Source organism: Dasypus novemcinctus, chromosome 22 (assembly GCF_030445035.2).
Source record: "Dasypus novemcinctus isolate mDasNov1 chromosome 22, mDasNov1.1.hap2, whole genome shotgun sequence".
Lineage (NCBI taxonomy): Eukaryota > Metazoa > Chordata > Mammalia > Cingulata > Dasypodidae > Dasypus > Dasypus novemcinctus.
Genome location: NC_080694.1, coordinates 69207353 through 69220008, shown reverse-complemented (window position 1 = coordinate 69220008; position 12656 = coordinate 69207353).

Genomic DNA, 12656 nt, shown 5'->3' with positions numbered 1-12656 from the left:
CTCTTACCCATCATTGACTACCAGCCAGTGAGGACAAGAAACTTGTCCTAGGTGACTCTTTTTCTATGGGGTTGTTCATATCTTATTGTGCTGTAAAGCTTTTCGAGTTAGATGTAATTGAGTTTTCTGTTTGTATGCGATATATCTACTCTTGCAAATGTGCACGGATTATGAGCAGTAAGCACCAGAGAAGTAGCAAAAGACAGGCCAAAGCCAGCAAATACCAAAAGTTATGATGGAGGAGGTCCCAAATGGCAAAATTTCATAAACTGGTTAGCAGGCTGTTAGCAATAGCTTCAGGATTTAATGTAGCAAGATGAGCCATTTGGAGGGCCAGGATTTTATCATGTAGGCTCCATAAATCTAAACTAATATTTTCATGATTCCAAATTCCTTGCAAATGGAGACAAATGGCAGTCCAATTCCATTTTGTATTATTGAACAATACGAGAGTGACACAAACAAAATTATACTGGGGATGGCACTGTAGGTGCATCCAGTATTGTAAAGCATCTAGTGGATTACCCAAAGAGATAACAGGTTCCTCCAAAGCATTTAATTTTTGTTCTAATTTGTGATCTGCCAGCTACAATTAAACCTAGGGCTCGAGGGCACTGGCGGGGGGTGGGGGGGGAGTGCTAAGTGTTGCTGCATAATTTGCAACACTCTTTCCCTGGTGTCACTATAACAGGGGGTATCTAAACATATGGGAAATGTAACAAAAGTGGGCTGTTGAACTATTAAAAGATCATCATTCCAATTGGCAGTAGTAATACAGTTAAATTACAATGCAAACAATGTACATAAAATATCTTTCCACATTTGTAATATTAGCAGTTCCTCCTACAATAGCATAAGGAGATGGCACATAGGCCCAAGTCCATAGATAGACATAAACTACAAATTCACAGTTCCAGGATTTGTAGTCAATATGATGCATGGCAGCCACCAATTGCCAAAGGTCTCATTGGAGTACTCATTCTGGGCTGGTGAAAACATTGCCAACAAAACCTCCAGCAGACTTAAGATGGACATGCAGATGCTTACCACATTGTGCCCAGGTATACAGTACCTTATGGAGTCCAGTGATGTTATGAACATAACCACATTGCCACTGAGTTAATAACACAGCTATCATGTCATGCTGTGGGCTTGTTAGCTTTTCCCATGCTTCTTCCCCTTTTTGTTTTAATAAGCAAAGTTTTAAGAGTGTTATTGGCATGTTTAATGATAGACTGTCCTTGGGGATTGTATGGAATGCCAATTATATGCCAGAAAATAGTAGCTGTCTTGTTATAAGAGTTCCAATGCAGTGTCTGTAGCAGTGAAAGCATACCTCATCCCCCCCAAGAGCAGGAGGGGTCCAGTGTCACAGTCCTTGGAGTGAGCATAAAAGACACTCACAGGTGATGTTCTTGAGCTGGTGGAGCCACTCAGCTTCTTTTCAGGTCTCAGTGGCATGGCTCTGGATCTTCACAAAGCCATCTGCCTCAACAGTCCTGAAAGGGGTGTTAGAGGAGTGGGCAAGAACATAACAGACAGTTATCTGTTACTACTAGCAGATATCCCAGATGTTTTTCCATAGATCTGAAGGTGATTTACAACAGTCATCATTTCTGTCTTGCTTTTAGTATTTGCAAACCACCCTGTATAGGATAGGCAGTTTTCAGAGTGACCAGACACTAGTGGGTTAAATCTTTCACTTTCAGCAGGGCCTTCTATGCTGCACTCAATTGCTTTTTTATATTGTACTTTTCGCTTCTTTCCAGAATTGTGATTAAAAACCAAGGTGTACTTGTTTACAATTTTGCCTTTGCCACAAACCCCACCCAAAGCTAATATTAGTGCTGGCCACATCCAATTCACAGGCTAAGTTAATGTCCACCTTTTCCCTCCCTTTTATTATTATTTAAAGCAGCTTGCTGGAGGTTTTCCTACTTCCATGAAGGACTTTTCCAAATTAGTACATACAATGATTTTAATACTTGAGCTAGATAAAGGATGAAACATTTTTAGTATTTCAACAATATTACAAACTCTATTAACATGAGAAAACATTGTACTTTATTAATTACAACAGAGGTTATAGTTTATTTAACCCAACCAAACAACATTTAAAAACTTGATAGAGCAGTACAGACTTTCAGCCTGTTCTAATTGTTTGCCTATTTTAGGCTTTTAAGATAGGATACAATTATTTCTGATGTTTCTTTTAATTTTTGGAAAGAGGATTACTGGTTAACATAATGTCATCAGTAGGGTTTCAGCCACAGATTTTTCCTACAGAGCCAAATTTTTTTATCACCATGCCAGTACAGATGGTTGGGCTATGCCCATAGCCTCTGGGAAGCAATGCAAAAGTCCATTGTTGGGTTTTCCACAGATAGGGGAATGCAGGCTGGCTTGACTGTATAAAAAGATACTAAAGAAAGTTTTAGCAAGTTTTGAAACAAAGTGATAGTGACACAGTTGGATATTCATTTCTTGCAACAAACTAGCAGTATTTGGAATTGCTGCATACTGCAGTATTGTTACTTTAATTGATAATAAGAGGTTGTTTCTGTGACACACTCCATTTTTAAATTTTTTTATTTGTCTTTTCTTTTAAAGGTACATAGATCACAAAAAAAATGTTACATTAAAAAATATAGGGAGTGGCTGTGGCTCAATCAGTTGGGTTCCCATCTACCATATGGGAGGCCCTGGGCTCACATCCCAGGGCCTCCTTGTGAAGGCAGGCTCACCGGCATGCTGAGGAGAGCCGACTCAGCAAGGTGATACAACTTTCAAGCACCAGCTGGTGAGTCAACTAGAAAAAGACCTTTAATTAAAGGGGGAAATGGTAAAGACAAATGAGTTTATATGACTGAGAGACTTCAAAATGAGTCAGGAGGTCATCAGAGGGGTCACACTTACACACATCTCAGCAGGATCTCAGAGACAGCCTAAGTAGATACCACCCCAGGTACAGGTGCTCCTGAGGGCTACAGAGACACCCAGGTCCTATGGTCATGACAGATGGCTTAGGAGTTTGGTACCTAGCCAGAGAGCCCTACTTTGGAATTTGTGCTCCTGAGAGTGATGGAGTTAGACTCAGATGTCTATGCATACATCTTCTGTCACTTTTACTGAACCTATGGTTGGTACTGGGATTGGTGTATGCTTCAAAAACTTGAATCTTTGAACTGTCTTTATGTCAGCTGGGCCCTGAGCCTCAGCAGAGTTTCCACACCTACTCTCCAGGTCATTGGACTTACCCAGGTCAGCTAACAGGGAGATGAGGATGCTCAACCACCACACCAGGAAACCAAGAGAGTTTATAGCTGCAAGCAGAAGAATTCCATCCATCAGCCATGTGGGATCTAAGCCACCTCTTGATTTAGAGATGGAGTGGGCATTGCCATCCCAGGGCCCTCAGGATGGAGGAACAAAATACATATTAGGGTGGACTTGCTGGTACTCTACTATGGAACTATTGTGACTCTAGCAACCAAAGAAATTATTTCATTCATTTGGAGACAGTGGCCACAGGAATTGCTGAAGGCAGGGAGAGGGGAAAAAGAGGTGTGATATTGGGGCATTTTCAGGACTTGGAGTTGTCCTCAATGATATTGCAGGGACAGATGCACACATTATATATATACTGTAGTAACCCACTGGATGGGCTAGGAGAGAATGGAAACTACAACATAAACTATAATCCATGCTGTGTAGCAATGCTCCAAAATGTACTCATCACATGCAATGAATGTACCACACTAATGAAAGACGTTGTTGAAGTTGGAAGAGTGGGGGGAGTGGGGAGTGGGGAATATGGGAACCTCTTATATTTTTCAGGGTAACTTTTTGTGTGTCCTATGTATCTTTAAAAAAGAAAAAAGATAATTTAAAAAAATAATAACTGCCCAAAGACTCAGAGCTTCTAAGCGGTGATTCTGGGATTTGATCCCAGGCATTCCAGACAAAAAGAACAACATTTGACTTAACTGAAATACTACGACATAAAAAGTGGACACGATTAAATTTGCATTTTAGTATTGATAAAATCACATCTCCATCTCACATTACTGGTAATAACAGACCCTTCTTTATGATTATAATATTATAATATTTTTACTTAAAATGCTTACAACAATATACTATAATTAATTTATCTTCACTTTAATTTACTATAACTTCAGCAAATCAAGGTATTTTCCTTAGCACCAAAGAGACTATAAATACAATGTACCCTGGGTTAGGAATCATCTGGAATGAAAAAATTTAAAAATCATTTAAAAAATGAGAAAATCAGGAAGTGAAACCTGGATTCAACCCATCCGCCTCCCACCAGAGCACCAGGATGGAGAATGTTTCTTAAACTACATCCACAAAGTGAACATGGATTCACCTCATCCTCCTCCTCCCACGAGCACTAGGTGGGAGCATGTTTCCTAAACTACATCTCAGAAGTGCAACCTGTCATCGTCCTCCTCCCATGGCCACCAGGTGGTAGCATGTTTCCTGAACTACTTCAGGAAGTGGAACATGGAATCACCCCTCCTCCTCTCCCCATGGTCACCAGGTGGCCACCTGTTTCTTAAATTACATCCAGAATGCTGTAAAATTGAATCAAACCCTTTTCCTTCCCTTGAGCACCAGGTGGGAGCATGTCTCCTAAACTACATCCAGAAAGTGGAGCCTGGAATCACCCCATACTCTTTCCCCTACCCCGCCCCGCCCCGGGAACCAGGTAAGAGAGTTTTTCCTAAATTACATGCAGGACATGGAGCCTGAAATCACCCTGTCCTCCTCTCACCACTGGCACCAGGGTGCACCCTGTCCTCCTCTCACCACTGGCACCAGGGTGGTGCTCCTTTCCTAAACTATATCTAGGAAATGGAGCCTGGAATCACCACATCCTCCTCCCTCCCTTGGCACCGGAAGGGAGAATGTTTCCTAAATTACACCCAGGAAGTGGAGCCTGGAATGACTCCATTATACTTCCCCCATGGGCAGCAGGTGAGAGCATGTCTCCTAAACAACAGCCAGGAAGTAGAAACTGGGATCACCCCTTCCTACTCCACCCATTGTCAGCAGGTGTGTTTCCTGAAGTACATAAAGGAAGTGAAACCTGGAATCACCCTATCCTCTCCCCCTCCCCCATGGACACCAGGTAGGAGCATTGTCCCTAAAATATATCTAGGAGGTAGAACCTGGAATCTCCTGATACTCCTCCCCCTCCACCCTACCACTGCGAACCAGGTGAGAGCGTTTTTCCTAAATTACCTGTAGGATATGGAGGCTGGAATCACCCCATCCTACTTCTCCCATGGGCACCAGTAGAGAGTGTTTCCTAAACTACAGATATGGAGTGGAACTTGAACTCGCCCCATCCTACACCCTCCATGGACACTAGGTGGGTGCATGCTTCCATAACTAGATCCAGGAAGTGGAAGCTATAATCACTCTTTCTTTATCCTCCCACAGCCACCAGGTGTGCATGTTTTCCCTGAATTACATCAAGAAGAGAAACCTGGAATCATGCCATCCCTCTCTACCCATGGGTGCCAGGTGGGAGGCTGTTTCCTAAATTACACCCAAGTGTAACCTGGAATCAGCCCATCCTCCTCCCCATGGGCAGAGTTGGGAGCATGTCTTAAACTACATCCAAGAAGTGGAGCCTGGAATCACCCTAGACTCCTCCCCTATGGGCATCAGGTGGGAGCGTGTTTCCTGAACTACAGGCAGAAAGTGGAACATGGAATCACCCCAAACGTCTCTCCCCAAGGTGACCAGTTTGGAAGGTGTTTCCTTACTACAGGCAGGAAGTGGAACCTAGAATCACCCCATCATATGTCCTCACAAGCACCAGGTGGGAGTGTGTCTCTGAAATAAAACCAGGAACTAGAACTTCGAATCATCCCATGCTCCTCCGCCCACGGGAACTGGAGGAAGTGTCTATCTATACTACATCCAGGAAGTATATACTGGAAGCACCTGATCCTCCTCCCCACCGGGAAACAAGTTAGAGTGCGTTTCCTAAACTATAGCCAGGAATTGGAACCTGGAATCGACCAATCCTCTTCCGCTATGGACACCAGCTGGGAGCATGTCTTCTAAACTACATCCAGAAAGTGGAGCCTGGAATCCCACCTTTCCTCCTCCAATCACAGGCACCAGGTAGGTGCATGCTTCCTTACCTAGATCCAAGAAGTGGAACTTGCAATCACTCCTTTCTCCACCCACAGTCAACAGATGTGAGTGTGTTTACTGAATTACATCAAGGAAGTCATACCTGGAATCATGCCATTCTTCTCTTCCCATGGGCACCAGGTGGTAGTGTGTTTCCTGAACTACATCAGGAAGTGTAATATGGAATCACCCTATCCTCCTCTCCCGAGGGTCGCCAAGTGGAAGCCTGTGTCCTAAATTACATGCAGGAAGTATAAAATGGAATTAACTTTTCCTCCAACCCATGTGTACCAGGTGGCAGCATGTCTCCTGAACTACATCCAGGAAGTGGAGCCTGGAATCAACCCATCCTAATTCCGCCACCGGCACTAGGTTGGAGCATGTTTCATAAACCACAACCAGAAATTTGAACACGGAGTCACCCTGATATCCTACTGCCATGGGCACGAGGTGGGTGCTTGCTTCCTTAACCAGATCCAGGAAATGGTACCTGGAATCACCACCTCTTCTTCCCCCCATGGTTGTTGTGAATGTGATTCCTGAACTACATCAAGGTATTGAAACCTGGAATGACTCCATCCTTCTCCTCCCACAGGCACCAGGTGGTAGCATGTTTCATAAAACACATCCAGGTACTAGAACCTGGAATCACCCCATCCTCTTCCACCAACTGGCACCAGGTGGGAGCATCATTCCAGAACTGTATCTATGAGTTAGAATCTAGAATCACCCAATTCTCCGCCCCCCCCCCACCATGGGCACCAAGTGGGACCATGTCTACTACTACATCTAGGAAGCGGAGCCTGGAATCACCCCATCTTACTTAACCAAGGGCCACCAGGTCAGAGGATTTTTCCTAAAGTACAACCAGGGAGTAGAACCTGGAATCACCCCGCTTCCTCCTCCCATGGCCAGCAGGTGTGAGTGTGTTTCCTGAACTACATCAAGGAAGTGAAATCTGGAATCACTCCATCCTCCTTTTCCCATGCACACCAGGTGGGAGGGCTTTTCCTAGAAATCCAGGAAGGGGATGCTGTAATCATGACATCCTCTTCTTCCCATGGGTACCAGGTGGTAGCATGTTTCCTAAACCTTACCCAGTACTGGAACCTGGAATCACCCCATCCTCTTATCCCCACTGGCACTAGGTAGGAGGGAATTTCCTAAACTATACCCAGGAAGTGGATCCTGGACTCACCCCATTCACCTCCCACTACTGGCACCAGGTGGGAACATCATACCATAACTACATCCCATAGTTGGAACCTGAAATCACCCAAACCTCCCACTCTGGCCCTGGGAACAAGTGGGGTCATGTTTCCAAAACTGCATCCAGGAAGTGATACCTGGAATCAACCCATCCTCCTCCCCATGGGCACTAGTTGGGGGCATTTCTGCTAAACTACATCCAGGAAGTGGAATATGGAATAACCTCATCCTCCTCCCCCCACCATCACCAGGTAAGAGCCTGTTGCCTAAACTACATCCAGGAAGTGGAAGCTGGAATCAACCCATCCTCATCCCCATGAGTACGAGATATGTGTGTGGTTCCTAAATTATACCCAGGAAATGCGGAGCTGGAATCACCCCATCCTGATCCCACCACTATCAAAAGGTGGCAGCTAGGCTCCTAAACTAAGCCGAGGAAGTGGAATATTGTATCACCCCAAACTCCCAAGTTTACCAGTTGGGAACATGTTTTCTAACTACATTTCGAAAGTGTACCCTGGAACCACCCCATCCTCCTCCTCCAAAAGGCACCTGGTAGAAGCGTATTTCCTATACAACATGACAGAACTGGGTTCTGGAATCACCCCAACCCCCTCCCACAAGGCACCACGTGATGTCGTGTTTCCTTAATTATACCTGGGAAATGAAACCTGGAAGAACTCCATCCTCCTTTCCACCGGTCTGCATGTGCGAGCATGGTTCCTAGGGGCTCCTCAGAAGGGAACCTGGAGTCTCCCTTCCCTCCTCCCTTCAAGGGCACCAGCTAGCAGTGTGGTTCCTAAATTATTTCAGGAGGGCAACCTGAAGTCACTCCATCCTACTCCACTCAAGGGCTCCCAGGTTGTTGCAGTTCCTAAGCTCCATCTCGGAAGTGCAACTTGGAATCACTCTATCCTCCCATCATCAAAACACTGGGTGCAAGCGTGGTTCCTAAACTACATCCTGGAAGTGGGGCCTGGAATTGCCCCATCTCCTCCCCCAGCGGGAATCAGAGGAACCGTATTTCTAAACCACATCCAGGAAGTAGAACCTGGAATCACCCAAACCTCCTCACTCTGAGGGAACCATCGAGGAACGCAGTTACTAAACTACATCTCTGAACTTGAACCTGGAATCACTCCATCCTCCTCCCCTCACAGACCCCAGGGTACAGCGTGTTCCCTAAATCACACTCTGGTAGTGGCACCTCAAATCACTCCATTTTCCAACCATCATGGGCCCCATGGGAGCATGGTTCCTAAAGTACATATCGGACGTGAAACCTGGGACTATTCCATCTTCCTCTCACCAAGGGCACAAGTGGGAATGTGGTACCTAAATTACCTCTTGGAAGTGGAACCTGGAATCACACCATCCTCCTCCCTGGGCACCTGGTGGGAGGCACCTGGTGGGAGCGTGTTGCCTAAATTTCATCTCTGAAGTTGAACCTGGAATTAGTAGATCCTCCTCCACTCAAGGGCACCAGTAGGGAGAGTGTTTCTACTACATTTCATTTTGGAACCTGGAATCACCCCACCCTTCTCACCTTTTGGGCCCCTGTTTGGCCTGTGATCCTGAAATTACATCCTGAAAGTTGCATCTGGAGTCACTCTATCCTCCTCCCATTCAGAACCCAGGTGGCATCCCTGAAATAACAACTGGAATCACCCCATCCTCCTCATCTCTCTGGCCCCATGTGGCAGGTGTTCCCTAAAATTCAAATCAGAAATGGCACCTGGAATTACCCCATCCTCCTCCCCTCAGTGGCACTAAGTGGGAGCATGGTTCCTGAACTACATCCTGGAAATGTCACATGTCATCCTCCTCCCCACATGGGCAAAAGGTGGGAGCTTCTTTTCTAAAAAATAGTCAGTTAGTGGAACGTGGAATCATCCCATCTTCCACCCTCCCCATGCACCAGGTGTGAGCATGTTTCCTAAACTATATCTCTGAAGTGGTACCTGGAATCACCCCAAACCCTTCCTCCCAAGGGAACCAGGTGGAAGCATGTTTTCTAAATCATATCTCCAAAGTGGAACCTGGAATCACCCAATCCCATTCCCCTCAAGGGCACCAGATGGGTGAGCTTTTCCTAAACTACAACTGGGAAGTGGAAACTGGAATCACCCAATCTTCTTACCCTCAAGGGTACCAGGTGGTGATTTTACCTAAATTATAACTTGTAAGTGGAACCTGGAATCACTCCATCCTCGTCCCCTCAAGTGCTAGCCAACCCTGGTCAATGAAGTGAAAAAACAAGACAAAATAAAAGAAACTTCCAAAAAAAGAAAAAGAAATTGGGAAAAAAAAAAAACATGCTAAGACACCCTAGATTACTATCCAGAGTGGAAGCAGCTTCAACAATTCAATTTATTCTGTTACATGCCATCCCAAGCAGCTGGCATGTATTTTAGAGGCATGTTGCATCCAGCAATATGCCATATCAAATATTACAATGCCCTTATAAAAATTTAGCTAAGTGATTTTTGGCAAATGTTTTCAAAGCAGCCACAGGTTAAATATTCTTTAAGCTTTCTTAAACATGTTCCCACATTACTGCAATACAGTGAGTCATTGCAAAACCTTTCAAAACCTCAGTTGATCCAGTCTTCTGAGTATTTTTTGCCCACTTGCTAGGGTCTGCTTAATAAGTCTCTCTGTGTGTGGCAGCATTTCTTCAGAGTCACTTTCATTATAAACTGGTCATAAGGTTTGGGGGAAATGCTTAACCATCCACCTACCCCCAAGATTTTCAAGGTGTATTCGGTTTTGTTTTGTTTTTTGTTTTTTTGAGTTCTGATTTTGTTTCATTTCAATTTTTTTTATTTAATTGCCTTTTTTAAAAGGTACATAGATCACAAAAAAGTTATATTAAAAAATGTAAGAGGTTCCCATATACACCACACCTCAATCCACCCTACTCCTCCCACATCAACAACCTCTTTCATCGTTGTGGCACATTCATTGCTTTTGGTGAATACATTTTTGGAGCACTGCTGCATCACATGGATTATAGTTTACAGTGTAGTTTACACTCTTCCCCAGTACATTGAGTTTGTTATGGCAGAATATATAATGTCCAGCATCTGTCCCTGCATTATCATGTAGGACAACTCCAAGTCCCAAAAATGCCCCCACATCACATCTCTTCTTCCCTCTCCCTGCCCTCAGCAACTACCATGACCACTGTCTCCATATCAATGCTACAATTTCTTCCACTGCTAGTCACAATAGTTCTATAGTAGAATACCAGTAAGTCCACTCTAATCCATATTTTATTCCTCCATTCTGTGGACCCTGGGATGATGATGACCACTCCACCTCTAAATTGAGAGGGGGCTTAGATTCCACATGGTTGATGGATGTGATTCTCCTGTTTGCAGTTGTAGGCACTCTAGGTTCCCTGGTGTGCTGGTTGACCATCTTCACCTCCATTAGTTGATCTGGGTAAGTCCAAAAAACTGGAGAGTAGGAGTGGAAACCCCGCTGTGGCTCAGGACCCAGCTGGCACATGGCCAGTCCAGAGATTTGACAAATGAGTTTATATAGCTAAGACTTTGTGGTTTATGTGGCTAGGAGTTAATGATTTATATTGCTAAGAGTTTGTATGGTAATGACAAATGAGTTTATATGTCTAAGAGTCTTAAAAAGAATAGGGAGGTCATCAGAGGGGGTCACACTTATGCACAGCTCACCATGATCTCAGAAACAGCCAAACTAGATACAGCCCCAGGTACTGGTGCTCCTGAAGGCTATGGAGACACCCAGATTCTACAGTCATAGCAGAAGGCTCTGGAGTTCAGTGACTTGTCAGTGTGCCCTACTTTGGGATTTGTGTTCCTGAGTGTGATGGAGTTTGACCCAGTTGTGACCTTTCTACACATGCCTCTTGTGTCATTTACTGTACTGTGGCTGGCACTGGGGTTGGTGTATACTCAAGAGACTCGAATCTCAAGGACTATTCTTATCTACCAAAAATAATCTTAGAGTTGGGCATGACCAAATTAGCTTAGGTCAGCTCAAATCACAGGTATATTCTGCTTCTCCCATTACATACTATTTATTCTCTTCTTAATTCATTATGCCCTGCTTTCTCCCTTCTGTAAATAAGAGGATCTGAACTAAAATGTGGAGGACAAAAGTTCAACAAAACTTTCTATGCAGTTGTTTAACATTAAAGGAAGATAGACACACTTCTGCCCCTCAAAAATAAGGTAAGAATAAGAAGAAATTAAAACAATACTATCCATAGGAAATCTATTAGAAATCCCCATTGATTCAACAAGAAGAAAATAGAAAATATATCACAGAAATATTTAAAATGTATAGCTTTCTTCACAATCAACAATAAACAATAAGCAATTAAATAAAATATATGATATTAATAAAGATAACCCTAACAAGATGTGTGGAACACTTTTAATGAGAAAGTATTACTTATCTTTACCAAAAGGAAAAAAACTTGAATAAATGGAGACAAAAATAAATAAAAATCATTATTTAAAATGCAAAGTGTAATGCAGATATTTCAAACAATTATATTTGAATTGTAACAAATTTATTTCAAGATTTATTTGGAAAAAATGGTTTAGAAGGGGCAAGACATTTTTAGAAAGAGTAATAAAGAAGGATTTGCTTTGCCAGGTACTGAAATGCTCTATCAAGCAATAAGAGTTAAAAGTACTGATTTGAAGATTATTAAAATGAAATGGAAAGGTCCAAAACAGGCCCAGTTCATTTTACCTAAGAATATTGACTATGAAAAGAGGGACAATACAAAGTAATGAGTATTGAAGGACTATTTGATAAACAGCATGGGTTAAAGTAATGAAATGTCTGGAGAGCCTCATATTTACAAGTTAAATCTAATTTTCAAAAACAGACATTTACATAAATTTCAAATAGAAATTTTAAATGTTTAAAATTTACTACACAAAAATAGGAAGTAAATATGTATATTTATATTTATTTTGCAAAATGGAAAATAAACTTCTAAGCAATGGAGCAATGGAAATATCACAAAGGAAATAATATATTATAGAACAAAAGTAATAGAAACACTTCTGTTTGCCAAAGGCACTGAACCAGTTTGATATGGTTCATGAATTCTAAAATTAGATATTGGATTATGTTTGTAAACTGGTCTGTACCTGTGCATGATTAAATTATGATTAGGGCTTTGATTGGGCCATGTCAGTTGGGCCCTTGGTGGGTGGTGACTCACAGATAAAAGACATGGCAAAGGAGGGTTTATTTTGCTCTTGGAGTCTTGA